Below are 14,927 nucleotides of genomic sequence, written 5' to 3' on the forward strand. Positions count from 1 at the left end.
ATGCACTGAGTTCAGAACTCGAAACGGCTTCAAAGCAGCACGCCTGAAACGATGACAAGCTGCTGCAGAAACAGCTTTTCATGAGCTATATAATGCAAGTATTGTATTTCATTGTACAGTAGTGAACAGAGTAAAGCTGCAGCGATATCACAGATAACGTGTCTGGATGCACTTACCTGTTGGAAACCTAATCTTATTATTTTAAATTCGGAGCTTGAGGGTGATAAACAGAGCAAGCAACCACAGTCCTTTAGTATATAGCAGCTCAGCAATGTAATGCATTTTTATTCATCTTTATCCCTTCTAATATTAATATTTCTGATGGCCAGAAATTTGAACAGTGTATAATATTTTCCTTTGCTGTGATGACTGTGATGATTAATTGATTACCCTCTGATTTTATAGCAAGTTTAGAAAATATTAAATGCAGAATGTGTGGAAAAAAACATTATCCTTCTGAAAATTGCTCATGTCCATAATATGAATAATGAAAATTATTGTCCTTTACCCTGATTACTTAGAGCCAGTTTAGAAAATATGATCTGCAGAATGTGGAAAATCTCGAAAGAGGCAGTTGGCATGGAAATGCAGTGGGCCTCATTGCCCTAGGTGATATGATCTTCCCACTGAGAGCTCATCAGCTTGCAAATTATGGACATATTCCTTGGGGTTCCATTAAACTGCCCTCTTGTCTGTCTTAGACTACAGTGCCGAGAAAAAGTTTGTGAACCCCAATGATAATTATGGAAATTCCATAGTTTTACCATGATAGCCTTCTTGAATCAAAACCAGTCTTTTCTTAAATATCCAATAGGGTTTATATTAACAAAGTCTGTGTCTTTTGAAACAAAATGATGTATGAATTAGACAAAACAATGAGTAATTAAGATTCAGGGTATGTGAAAAAGTAAGTGAACCCCTGGTTTCATCAGCTCAATTAAGGGGATAATTAGAATCAGGTGTTTAAATAATTGTGTAGATCTTCAGGGGTGAGTTTGGGAGGCACCACCCTATATAAAGATCAGAAACTTTGTGAGTTTGGTCTTCACCATACATATATGTGGAAACACGTCATGCCATGATCAAAATAAATCTCTGAGGACCTCAGAAAAACAGTTACTGATGCTCATCAGTCTAGAAAGGGTTACAAAACCATTTCTAAGGATTTGGGGCTCCACCAATCCACTGTCAGACAGATAGTCTACAAATGGAGAAAGTTCAAGTCCACAGTCACTCTACCCAGGAGCGGTCGTCCTACCAAAATCTCTCCAAGAACAAACCGGAAAATCATCAAGGAAGTCACAAAGAACCATGCCACTCTCACCTTGGCTAATGTGAGTGTTCATGACTCAACAATCAGAAAAAGACTGAACAAGAATGGTGTTCATGGAAGGATAGCCAGGAGGAAACCACTGCTCTCTAAAAAGAACATTGCTGCCCGTCTTATGTTCGCCAAAGAGCACATAGATGATCCACAAGACTTCTGGAACAATGTTCTCTGGACAGACAAGTCAAAGGTAGAACTTTTTGGCCTCAATGAGAAACGTTATATGTGGCGAAAACCAAAAACTGCGTTCGAACAGAACCTCATCCCAACCGTCAAGCATGGTGGTGGGAGTGTGATGGTTTGGGGCTGCTTTGCTGCCTCAGGACCCGGACGGCTTGCCATCATTGACACAACCATGAAGTCTGCATTGTATCAGAAGATTCTAGAGGAGAATGTCAGGCCATCCGTCCGTGAGCTGAAGCTGAACCAAAAGTGGGTCATGCAGCAAGACAATGATCCTAAACATACAAGCAGATCTACAAAAGAATGGCTGCAGAAGAAGAAATTCTGCGTTTTAGAATGGCCTAGTCAAAGTCCGGCCCTAAACCCCATCGAAATGTTGTGGCAGGACCTAAAGCAAGCTGTCCATTCAAGGAAGCCCTCAAATGTCACCGAGTTGAAGCAGTTCTGCAAGGAGGAATGGGCCAAAATTCCTCAAAACCGATGCGAGTGACTGACCAACAGTTACAGGAAACGCTTAGTTGAAGTCATTGCTGCTCAATGGGGAGCCACCAGTTACTGAATCTAAAGGTTCACATACTTTTTCACACATGGATATTGAATGTTGAATCATTTGTGGATAAATAAATGTTGAAAAAGTATCATGCTTTTGTGTCAGGTTATCTTTATCTATTATTAGGACTTAGACTAAGATCTAATAACATTTTAGGTGTGAATGAGAAAATCCTAAGGGGTTCATAAACTTTCTCGGCACTGTACATACTGCTTTTGGCACAGTCAGGCCAAATACACAGAGTAGGCACTGGAATGTACAGATACCCGGGTTAAGCATGAACGTGAGCCCATGTAGCATAATGTCTTTGTTATTTTTGATATTTACTTTAAAAAAAACTTACATTTCTATAGGAAATGTAAGTTCACTCTTTATAGTTATCACAGTTTCAGGGGTATACATTATCTTCAGTTATTTTACTGGGGGTGGGGAGCTCTAAGAGTAGTCAGTTATATAACTATAACTAAAATGCTTAAGATGTTATTCATTGTGCTGTTGGTACTAATATTTGAACAATTTTAGGATTTGTACGATTTCTGTTATATAAAACTTTGGGCTAGATTATCAAAGCTATTTCATCCAAATCATCATTCGCGCAATATTTTCTAAAAGGAAAAACATAGAGTTACCAAACCATTAAAAAAAAATAATTAAAAGTAGGGGGTTGTAAGTACAAATAGTAGTTTTAAGCTCCTTCTTAGTATTTCTTTTGGTGCTTTTTCTTTGCAACAAATATTTCAAATTGCAGAACTAGCGTGTAGAAATCCAAACAGATAATATATGTTTTAGGTGTTTGCAATTGATCAAATGTTCACTAATTAAGTTGTATATAAATACCCTTAAATGCAATGTATCGGAGTCCCTTCTCCCTTATTTCCATTTGTAGCATAACTGAGGGCAACCATTCTCCCTCATCTGCCTTCCCACCACAGGGTTACCGCAGATGTTAACCTGTAGAAATATTAAAACATCAAGAAGCTTATAACACACATGTTCCTCTTACAGTAGGCCTACACATGAACTTTAATTTATTGGGAGGCCTCGCTTCTGATCTGCCCATTCATGTTATTACCACCCACTCTTTAACAGACACAGCCAATAGAGCACTTAGTACCATACTCCTTACACAAATAACTCATGTGTTACAACTTTGTGATTAATGTAGATATTTCTCATTCAAATCATGGCTCAGATCTTCCCTATTTTGATTATACAACAATAAATGGTAACTAATAGTGTAATTCTATATGCAGAGATATTCTAGAGATATTTTATATACTTACCCAAGATTCTTAACATGAAATTAAAACATTAACAGTTCTGGAAAACCTCTCAAACTCTGCTGGTTTCTTATCTTGCATTCTCACAGGTTTATCATGTATTCCAATTGTGCAGCTACGGTCTTTCAAGCAATTTTTGGTGCAAGGGTTGAAAAGTTATCAAATGTATTTACATCTACAGTACATCCTGAGTAAGTCTTGTGCATGGTGGGGTTTGGAAAGTTTGAATGTTGTTGTAAGTAAAACTAATAAAGCATTTTAGTCTGGCCAAGTGTTTAAGTTATGGATTACATATCTTGGAAATAATACCAACTATCACTGCTGTAGCAGCCCATATAAAAAATAACTCAACTAAAGAGGTTCCTATATTTGGTGTGCACGAGGCCGAAACCTAAACCTCAACACTACCAAACGAGGATGGTCAAAACAGCACCTTCGCAGAATGAATCTTTATCTCCGCACACCCATTAAATAATACGAAGCTCGTTTAGCTTCGTGGCTCTCTGGAACTCTCTCCCAGCTTTGGTGCATGATGCTACCACCGTCACTCGCGTTAAATCAACTCTTAAGACCCACCTGTTTTCTCTTGCTTTCATTGCTATAACTGATGTGTTGTTGCTACTATTTAATGTGTTATGCTACCATCATGTATTATGCACTTTCCACTGTATTTAATGTATTATGCATTGTGTTTTTTTTTTTTTAAACTGTATATCATGTATTATGTATTATGCATTTCTCTATTTAAAGTATTATGGATTTTCTTGTTGTTGCTGCTGCATCTTGGAAAGCGCTTTGTGAAGCGCTTTCCGAGATGGGGGCAACCCATCTGGGGGCAACCCATTTCTTCTCTTAAAATGTCTATTATGGTGCCACATATAGACTACTAAAGCTTCTTCGCTTGAAACATGCCATTTTTTTGGCAGGGGTGGGGAGATGGGGGTGAAATTTACATTAAGTGGAACTTTTCCAAATTCAATATGTAACTTAATAAAGTCAATATAATTTGAGGTATATAGTTCCAACTATCATTTTGATATAGATTATTAAAAAATAAAACCAGAACTGATTGTTCATCCACAATTTAGTATTTAATTAAATTCTTTTTTTCTGGACAATATGATGAAATATAATGTCAGAATGATGTAATAATTGAAACTTTAATCATTTCTATAATCAAATAACTACCATTTGTAATCTAACATATGTAACATGGTGTGGCAAAGTGGTTGATTGGGTACAGGTGCAGGAGTGATGCAGTGTGTAATTAAGCAGACAGAGGTTTGAAATCTGGTTTGGAAACAGTTTTTATTTATATCCAGGTCTGATGACCAAAAAATAATCCTTGGCAATACACAACAATGTGTAGTGCACGGAGTAAATAACAACAGGGTTGCAGTCCCAAACAATAAACACAAATATCCGTCCAACAATATACTAACATGGTCACCAGTCCTGGGTGCATGCAATAGTGCTTGTGGTGGGCGATACAGGTTTATAACAGTGACTGTTCTGGGTTTTGTGCTGGCCCTTGGCAACAGCTCCGGAACGTGTTAGCCATCTAATAATAACAAACAAAACACTGACGATACGTATAATCACTGCTGTCTTCTCGGGTCCTTTCAGGTTTAAAATACAAACCAAAGCAAAGGAACAGATTGCGATTCTCCATCCCCTTTTATGCTGTCACACATGACCCCTTGGTAAACGAGTGTAACCGCCTCTCCAATCTGCGGCTGCCACATAGTTTACCTTCCGGGTCAATGCGTTCTTGCAACGGAGTCTCGCCTTCATCCAGACTGGCTGACTTCCCAACCCTGGGAAAGAACTGTTAGACCAGCCCGTACAAATAACTCTGCTCTCACTGCTTAGCACCCTCACAGGTCAGGAGGGAGATTTACAATTAAGAATCATTGTATTTCTGTCACATATTGTAATAAGTTTTCAATTTAAAATGAAACTTTAAAAATGTACTCTTATTATTAAAGAGAATAGCAGTCAATTTGAATATGAAATACTAGAGAATTAATCTTGCTGTAATGTTAAAAACTACCCTTTTCTATCATTATACAGTATGTTTTAAAGGGTTTATTAGAATATACCTGTAATCTATGAAACATATTTAAAAATGCATTACATATCTATTTTAACTTATGTTGTATTTTAGGAGGCCTTGATCACCTCAAGTACTATCTATGGAGAGATTATCCACAGCTTTCCTTTAGTGCACCATCCAGAAGGAATGCGAGTGAAATAGTATACTGTGACATACCTCACAAAAGAGGATGTTTTTTGCCATCAGCTATATTGGACAGCAGCAGTATATCTGAGGAAGATAGCAATATTCATACCACAGCTGAACCTTCAAGTCCATCTCTCCGTGAGCTCTGCAGTGCAGCAATGGTGCTACACCAAGACATTAAGTCTAGAGGTGCTTTGACATGCCATTGGCCACCAACTGCTTCTGACCTCTCCATAAAACCTGCACAACAACTTGTACCAGTTAGTTTATACAATGTCTTGGCATGGATTGTCGGGGTTTCTGAGGAACCAACTTTAGATGATTATGTCCAGGTAGTGGAAGAAGATTACTTTGAACTGTTATCTCTTCTACAAGACGAAATTTATTTGGAATCTAAAGGGAGGAAGCAGACATTGACACCCAAGTCTTTGAGCCTTGGCATGACAGTTCGACATCTTACCAGCTTTAAACACGTGTTCAGCCTTTTGAACAGACTCGGTCACTGTGCCTCTCCTAATACAATTATGGCATTCGACACAGCTTTGGCACAGTTGCAACTTAACTGAGGTCGAGTATAGGTGCCTGCTAATTGGAGGCTGTGTGGTCCAGTGGTTAAAGAACTGGGCTTGTAACCAGGTGGTCCCCAGTTCAAATCCCACCTCAGCCACAGACTCATTGTGTGACCCTGAGCAAGTCACTTAACCTCCTTGTGCTCTGTCTTTCAGGTGAGACGTAGTTGTAAGTGACTCTGCAGCTGATGCATAGTTCACACACCCTGGTCTCTGTAAGTCGCCTTGGATAAAGGCGTCTGCTAAATAAACAAATAATCATAATAATAATTGCCAGGAATCAATTCTGACCATTCTCGTCTGGGATAACATTGATTTTTGCGAAGAGACTTGTTTGGGCCAAGGAACTACACATCATACCAATGGTATAATGAGTCAATGTAACCAACCTTGTACTCCTGAAAATAATGAACAAAACTATGAATCACTCAAGAAAAAACACTCACTGGAAGGTTCATGAACAGTTCCATTGGTTCCCAACAGGTCTTATCGATCCAGGGTTCCATTACACCAATACCATCCATATTTGAAGAGTGTATTTGAGCATGACATGGCATACGTCCTTGTCAAGTACATTGATGCAGCTAAGAATGACTTACCGAAATGGACTGGTTACAACACCCTACTCCACCGCAATAACGTGATCAAGAAGTCAACGGTGGCATACCTACCTGCTATTGAGGCTTCCTCAACTGAAATGGCCACCATTTACACTATTCTCCTGCGGAGTGTTGAACTTGCTGATATGTTGAAACTACAAGACATTGTCATTGTTGTTGATCAGAATATTTATGCTAAAGCACAAGAAATTCTGTGGAGAACGGAAATATTCAGAGAGAGACTTGTGATTCGCCTTGGCGAATTTCATACAACAATGTCATTCCTTGCTATCATTGGGTGCAGGTTCAGCGATGCTGGTCTACTTGACATATTCATTGAGGCTGAGATTGTTGCAACTGGTTCCATTAATGGTGTTATTGACAGAAAGTACTACAAATCGCAGCATTAGTGCTCAGAAGCTCATGTACGAAGCTTTGGAACGTCTAGGATTTGCCTCATTTCTGGAATCTTTTGGCAACCACAGTCAGGAAGTTACAAAGTTTCTTACATATATGGCAGAAGCTTTTCCTTCACCACTGTATGAAAATCTCAGCCACAGTGATGACTTTCAAGACATCATCAGCGCATACCAATCATACATTAATGAACAAGGTGCCAACAACAAAACATTTGCATTTTGGACCTCCTACATCCAAATGGTAGAGTGTGGCAGTGTGCCCCGCCCATGTGTGTGTTTTGTGTTATGTGTTGCATGTGGTGTGTTAATATTGGTGTATAGATTTTGGTGCACAGAATATAAATGGGTCTGTGTAGCATGAATGATTTTAAATATATAGTTGTATTTAGGCACATGGATGCATAATCACGTCATGTGCAGATAAAGTATGCGAGCACGGGATTGCACAAATTAGTTCACATGCTGGGATTCAAATGAATAATTGGTAATTGAATCCTGGCACAACAGTATATATAGATGCACATTTTACTCACTCGGGGTTGTGTGTTCAGGGCAAAAGAATGGGAGAGAGTGAGGAGGTAAAAGCAATAATAACAATAATAAAAATAAACAACAACTGCTACGAGTGCTGGAAGCACCAGCACGGTACTTGTTTTGTGTTTAGTGTTCGTGCCCGGTTTGTTAGTGTCTGTTCGTTTTGTTTGTCCATTTATTTTGGCCTCAAGTGCCGTGTTCTGTTTTTGTTCAACATTTTATTTTCTGTGTGTGTAATTAAATGCACTGAGCGCCGCAGCATCTCAGTTTCACCTGCCAATACTGTCTGTGTGTTTGTTTCTGGCCTGATCTCACCCCTACAGCCAGCCTGTTCACATAGAGATATTGCTTTGTTTCATCAGGGGAACCCGAGATGCTGATTGGATGCTACATATATCTTCAATTCGATCTATGTTGCCGTGGTATTTTGCATATGACCGTACCAACTATTCACGGGATCTACCAGCGTATTAGATGGTTAATTTATCCCGAGGTTCATGAATATTTGGTCAATGATCATCAGTGGGTTGTGCAGCAGAATGACAAGTATAGCTTTTCTGCTACGGCCTTTGATCTGGTCATTGAACAGACAATAAATAGGGACTGTAAAACTACAGGAGGCATAAGTGGCTTCACCCTGAATCGCAATGCTGTGCATAAATGGATCTTGTCTGGTTGTGAACGAGCGCCCATTGTTCGAGAATATGAGAAGATGGCAGGGTTCCATGCAGAGACAAGAAATCGTAAAGACCTTGATGTACCAGCTAGACGGAGGGATGAGAAAGCTGTTGAAAGAATCATCGGGTGTGTTCAACAGATGATCAATCCGTTCTCTGTTGAACAGAGAGATTTATTGAGCAGCAGCTCTGGTGTTATGGCCACTGAAGATATTACCAGTGACCATCAAAATGCATTTCTTTTTGGTGAGCAGGCATGCACATCATTCATTAGCACACATATTTTGACCAATGTGACTGAGTTTCATGAGCCTATTAAAAAGCTCAAGCTGAAGACCTTCTCCAACCAACTGAAAAAAGACACTGCTGTGTCAAAGGGCAAGGAAGTTATACTAGAAGGGACAGGCAAGCTGTTTGTAAGACTTCTGATTATAGCCAGGAAACGCAATATTGATTTACAGGACATTATTATTATTTGTTTATTTAGCAGACGCCTTTATCCAAAGCGACTTACAGAGACTTGGGTGTGTGAACTATGCATCAGTTGTAGAGTCACTTACAACAATGTCTCACCCAAAAGAGAGCAGAAGGAGGTTAAGTGACTTGCTCAGGGACACACAGTGAGTCACTGCGTGAGCCGGGATTTGAACCAGGAACTTCCTGGTTACAAGTCCTTTTCTTTAACCACCGGACCACACAGCCATTCTCTGATATTGGCTTGGACCTGTATCATTCCCCCTCACTCCTCAAAAGGAACTGGTAAAAACTGACAAATCAGTAATGCTCAAGCACATTGAGAAACAGTGCAATAACAACTGCCTAGTTGACAAAGTGCCACCCAGGAGTGCTCTCATTATTGATGCTAAGGCCTTCATCCAAGCTCTACCTAAAAATGTACCTGGTACGTTTGGAGAACTAGCTACATATATCCTCAAGCAAATTTTACACATTGTTAAACATGACCAGCACATGCGTGTTGACTTTGTTTGTGACAGATACCCTCCTGTCAGTATTAAAGCATCAGAACACAAGCGACACTTGGTAACAGGATCCCAAGTACACCATATCTAGGATGTCAATCAGAAACTTCCATTGCAATGGCAAAAAACTTTAATGAGTGGCCCAAAAAAAAGAAGCACTCATTGAATTTATTTTTCAAATGTGGCAAAGTGCTAGCCCATTTACACTAAAGGATACTGTCTTGTTTGTCTTACATGGGATACAATGTCAACAAATACATGTGATGGATGGCAGAACCTGTGATTCACTAGTTGATGAACTGTGCTGTGACCACGAGGAAGCGGATATAAAACTGTTGCTTCATAGTAAGCATGCTGCAATGACATCCAATTATATACTTGTCAAGAGTCCAGACACAGATGTGGCAATACTACCGTCTCATCTTGATCACATGACATGTCATCTGTTATTCCAGACAGGGGGAAAACACACAAGTCGTACTCTGGATACCAACAAAATCTCTTCTCAAGGTAGCTTCTGGATTGGAGGCATTTGTGACTGAACTCTATGGCTATCCATGCAAGAGTGTTAATGAAGCAAGATACAAGCTTTTTTGTTTTCATGCTGCTAATGAAAAGTCTCTGCCTCCCACATCAGATTCTCTGCTGCTCCATTCAAAAAGGTCCAGTTACCAGGTGTGCATTCACTGGTGCACTGCAGAGAAAGTTATCAATGCCCAAAGTCTAACTGGATATGGTTGGACAATGACTTGGTGTGACAGAAATACAATGATTCTTGGTTGTAAATCTCCCTCCTGACCTATGAGGGCACTAAGCAGCGAGAACAGTTCCCTGGACGGGCTGGTCTGACAGTTCTTTCCCAGGCTTCAAGGGAAATCGGCCAGCTAGGAAGGGGGCGGAACTCCGTTGCATTAACCCGGAAGGGAAACGACGTGGCAGTCGCAGATTGGAGGGGTGGCTACACTCATTTACCAAGGCGTCATGTGTGACGGCATAAAAGGGGGTGGAGAGACGCAATCTGTTCCTTCGCTTTGGTTTTTGAGTTGAACTTGAAAGAACCTGTGAGAGAACCAGATATATATATACATACCGCGAGTGTTTTGTTTGTTTGTCTATAATTGTCTTGTGCATTACTAGATGGCTAACACGATTCCAGTCGCCGAGGGCCGAAAGCGAATAGACAGGATAAATAGGATAAATTTGCCACACTTGGTCATCCAATAGATGACATGTGACCCTGCACCTGAGCATGTTCTCCATCATGTGCGGTGTGGATGTAAAAAGACACAATGCGTGAAGGACAATTGCTCCTCCTACAAAAACAAAGTTTTGTGGAATGATGGCTGTGGTAATGATGCCAAACCATTGATGCCTTGTTTGAGGATTATGATGATAAGAACATAAGAAAGTTTAGAAACGAGAGGAGGCCATTCAGCCCATCTTGCTTGTTTGGTTGTTAGTAGCTTATTGATCCCAGAATCTCATCAAGCAGCTTCTTGAAGGTTCCCAGGGTGTTAGCTTCAACAACTTTACTGGGGAGTTGGTTCCAGACCCTCACAATTCTCTGTGTAAAAAAGTGCCTCCTATTTTCTGTTCTGAATGCCCCTTTTTCTAATCTCCATTTGTGAGAAAATGGTCCTAGTTTCTTTTTTCAGGTCAAAAAAGTCCCCTGACAGTGACAGTGATGAGGACAACTGAAATGGAAACTTTGACTCCAACTTGTTGCTGATCTGATGTTCATGTAAAATAGTGTTACGATAAGTAGGAATCTGATCATAGCCCATCATTGTATGAACATGTTCATATATTATTTTAGTCCTTTGAATGTATGGATCTTAGAAACTGACATATGTACTGTTTTTTTAAGTGAATCAACAAAACTTTAATTAGCTCTTGTTGTGTTATCTACAGAGCCCAGGAGGGGACATGGGGGGGAATTCGTGCCCATGACTCAATATCGCTAGTTATTTTGGTAAAAAAAAAAAAAAAACTCTAACAACTATCATGCTGCATGTTTGATGTAAAGCATTATTGGATGATATGATTGAAAATGTGAGTTAACTTGTCTGAACTTCCTTGCTCTTGAGTGAAGTAAGAAACTGACCGTGTTGTATATTCCATTGAATTCTCTTTCATATCACTCTATAGCCCTGAATGTGACAAAGCAAATGAGTGGTCATTTGTTGACATATTACCTCAAAGACAGTGTTTATATCCTCTAACCCTGAATTTCAGCTAAAAATGTTCCTTATAAAACTAATGACAATTTTGACTCTCACATAAACTTGCAGTTATCTAGTGGAGATATCCAAGATTCAGGAAACCAAGGGCCAACAATTAGTGCAAATTACAAAAATAATTTTATAGGCAATTTAGGTGTTGGGCACCTAGCCTACTTTTTTCAATCAGATTAATTACCATCATATTTCATGCAATTTGCTTTTATGATCCAATTGTTTTAATAAAGCTTTTCAATCCTTTACTCTGAATGTATCAAATCACCTTGTGTTTTACAAAGATTAAAATAAATTGTTGCACTGTCAAAAATGAGCTTTTAGGTTACCGAGTGGTATTCAGCAGTTAGCTAATAACACCAAAAATAACCCCACACTTGGGTCATGGTATATATAAATAGGTATTGTTTGCAACACAGGAGATTTCTCATTTTAATGCAATACAATAGTATTGTATTTTCAAAGGGTTATATTCATTTGTATAGTTGGCATAAAAGTTATTATTGTTTTTTTTTTTTTAAAGCTGCTATAACAATGGTCCCAAGCAATAAAACATTTACCGACATGTTATTTAAATACCCCAAGTGTATAATTGTATTTAAACTAGATCGTCACATGCTTTAAAGTATCAAACTGAGAGAGCATACAGTAAACCAAACTGTTAACTGTGTACAAAAGTTAACTTCAGTTTTCCACTCTTTACAGGTTCTTTCCTGATTCCATGACACCCACCCCTCCCAGATGAACGTCCAAGGACCACAACACAGGTGAGGAAGCTTCAATTTTTATTGCAATCAATGGACACAAATAAAATCTATAAATGACATCCATCTAAAATAGCAATTCTTAACATGTGGCTTATGTTAACAATACCTAAAAACAAGTTCAATTGTGCAAATAGGCAGGGAGGGTCCCGGTACCCCAGCTAGCTAACGGTACGTCAACTGTGACGAGAGGCTGTAGCACAGAAAGATATAACCTTGTATTCCTTGTGTCCTGGCTCCTAGTATCACTCCAGACCAAAAATGGTCCTTGTCCTCATCACTATAGATTAGCCCCATACAGTCAGGCCTCATCAACCAGAGGCCAGCACCTCCCTGTCCCAAATGCTATCCCACTGGTCTCAGTCCAAATGGGGGTCAGTACAAAACCCCAGGCCCAGGTACCTGCTGTAACAAGCAAATACAAAGCCACCATCAGTGTAGTTCCATTCAAATTTTGAGTTTCTAACAATAATCCAGCAGGTGGTCTACATACCACCACAATAATTATGTACAATCATTATAACATTATTTGTCAATGTGTTGTACTGTCTAATAAAATGGTTTCCAGTCACACACTGAACAAGATTATTCTAGCCATGTGCACTTACCTGCAAGCTAGACAGGGTTCACCACTCAAACAAAAATATTACTACTTGGTTGTAACTTACCTTTAGCGGTTTATCCAATTTTTTCCAAGTTCCTCCAGCAGCTGCTCTCATCTACTCCTGCTCTGGGTCCTCCAGCAACACAGTCTGCCCTGCTCACTGCCTGCACTGGGCTGGCAACACACCTTTTATAGGGCAGGCAGTAATTTAATGAGGTAATGGGTAACAGGGATGCAATTAGGTTCCTCAGAATGTCAATCAGTTCTACCATTTGGACATCCGTATACTAATAATAAATACAACAAAATAGTAAAACACACAAAGCAAAAACTGAACATAGTAATTAATATAAAATAAAAACAACCAAATAATCACAGCAAAATTATAACAAACAGTGCAAATCAATCAATCAATAAAAAAGTGAAAAAATGCAGTACTCAATTTAGTCACTTAGAAACACAAGAATTCATTCCAATTTCTGTTTTAAATTGCCAAGAAAAGTTTTGTGAATACCAGATACATACGATGGCAATGCTTTACTTCTGTAGGCCTTTGCCTAAGACAGGGAAAACCTTGATTTAGGCCATGATATACAGTATATACAAATTGTTTTGTTTACTGTTTCTTGGCTTTAATTGAATCCTGTTCCATTAACATCTTGCATTAGAAACTGAAACACAAGTTTTGCATAAAGTGAAAGGCAGGAAAGAGACTGCCTTCATTAAACATGCAAACTACTGGAGGCATCAACACAGTCATCTTTAATGGAGTTGTTCATCAACCACAAAAAGACAACAGGCAATTAAAACACCCTTTAGTAAATCCTGTGCTTTAATGAAAGTCCAGTTTCTCCTGCCCCAGGTAATGTTGGAACAAGATTGTATCTTTGAAACAATTACACTGTCACAATCAAAGGAAACTGACTTTAAGTAGTCTGTCAAATCACATCAGGAGCTAATAACTACTCATCCTCCCCACCAAGTCAAAAAGGACTTGAATCTCTTTGTTCTCTTGATGATCTGTTTTTAAATAGATTGCTTAACGTTACACTCCAGGGACTTAGATGTCCACGCTTAAAAGCCAGGCTAAAGCCTCTGGCAATGAAAGAACTCAAAACTACACCCACTCTGTAAATGCACCCAAGCCGTCCTTTATTTATCCCTCTGAATGATAATGATGATCATTTTAAAGGTGTATTAGTTACTGTGCCCTTTTTGTTTTCAAATGAAACTATTGCAGTGTATACTGGGGTGGATTCGCATATGCAGGAAGTACAGCTGTTACGTTTATTAATATTATAGTCTAGGAGCCAGTTTCAAAAAGAGCCTTAGTTTTCAGAAAAGGTTTGTCAATTGTATCTGATGATGGGGAGACTATGATGGCTGACTAAGGCAGCTACCTTTAAACTTTAAAAGTCTCTGTTTAGTTTGCTAGTATTAAACGTTTGTAAACGTCTTGGTTTTTCTGATATTAAAACCAATTTAATGCCTTAGTGTACTGTAGTATAATGAATATTGCGTTGCTTCCTTACCCAGATTGCAGCATTTACAAAATGTTGCAGCAAGACACCTATCTTGCATTCACTACAATGGCGCCACATAACATTTCAAACAGATTTTACAAACAATTCTTACTCAGCCTACAGAAGTATTTTACCCCCTTGTTTGTCTGACCTTCTGGTTCCTTATAAAGCCCACTCACTCTCTCTTCAGTCCTCCAGCTGAGGCTTACTAGCTTCTCCCCTTTCTAGGTTGATGTCACAGGATTTCAGCCATTATACTGTACATCCAAGTGATGGAATGCACATTGCAGGGACATGAAGAACTCAGATTCCCTTCTTGTCTTTGTGAAATGGCAAATCATTTGTATAAAAGGCTTTTATTGTTTAATCAGTTTTTAATTCTATATCTTTTTTTTGTTTTAGATATGTTTTCTTTCGTTTAATGTGTTAAACAGTTTGGCAT

The 14,927-nt window shown here is 39.0% G+C and overlaps 1 long non-coding RNA gene across 1 annotated transcript in view; it reads right to left on the reverse strand.

The window, feature by feature from the left end:
* Positions 1-13,110, reverse strand: part of LOC131737045 (uncharacterized) — a 17,440-nt gene extending 4,330 nt beyond the window's left edge. The window contains exons 1-2 of the long non-coding RNA XR_009328618.1: positions 13,027-13,110; positions 2,898-3,011 (exon numbers count right to left, since the gene is read on the reverse strand). This is a non-coding gene — a long non-coding RNA (uncharacterized LOC131737045). The remainder of the gene's footprint in view (positions 1-2,897; positions 3,012-13,026) is intronic.
* Positions 13,111-14,927: the final 1,817 nt, after the last annotated feature.

Source organism: Acipenser ruthenus, chromosome 4 (genome assembly GCF_902713425.1).
Source record: "Acipenser ruthenus chromosome 4, fAciRut3.2 maternal haplotype, whole genome shotgun sequence".
NCBI classification, from domain to species: domain Eukaryota; kingdom Metazoa; phylum Chordata; class Actinopteri; order Acipenseriformes; family Acipenseridae; genus Acipenser; species Acipenser ruthenus.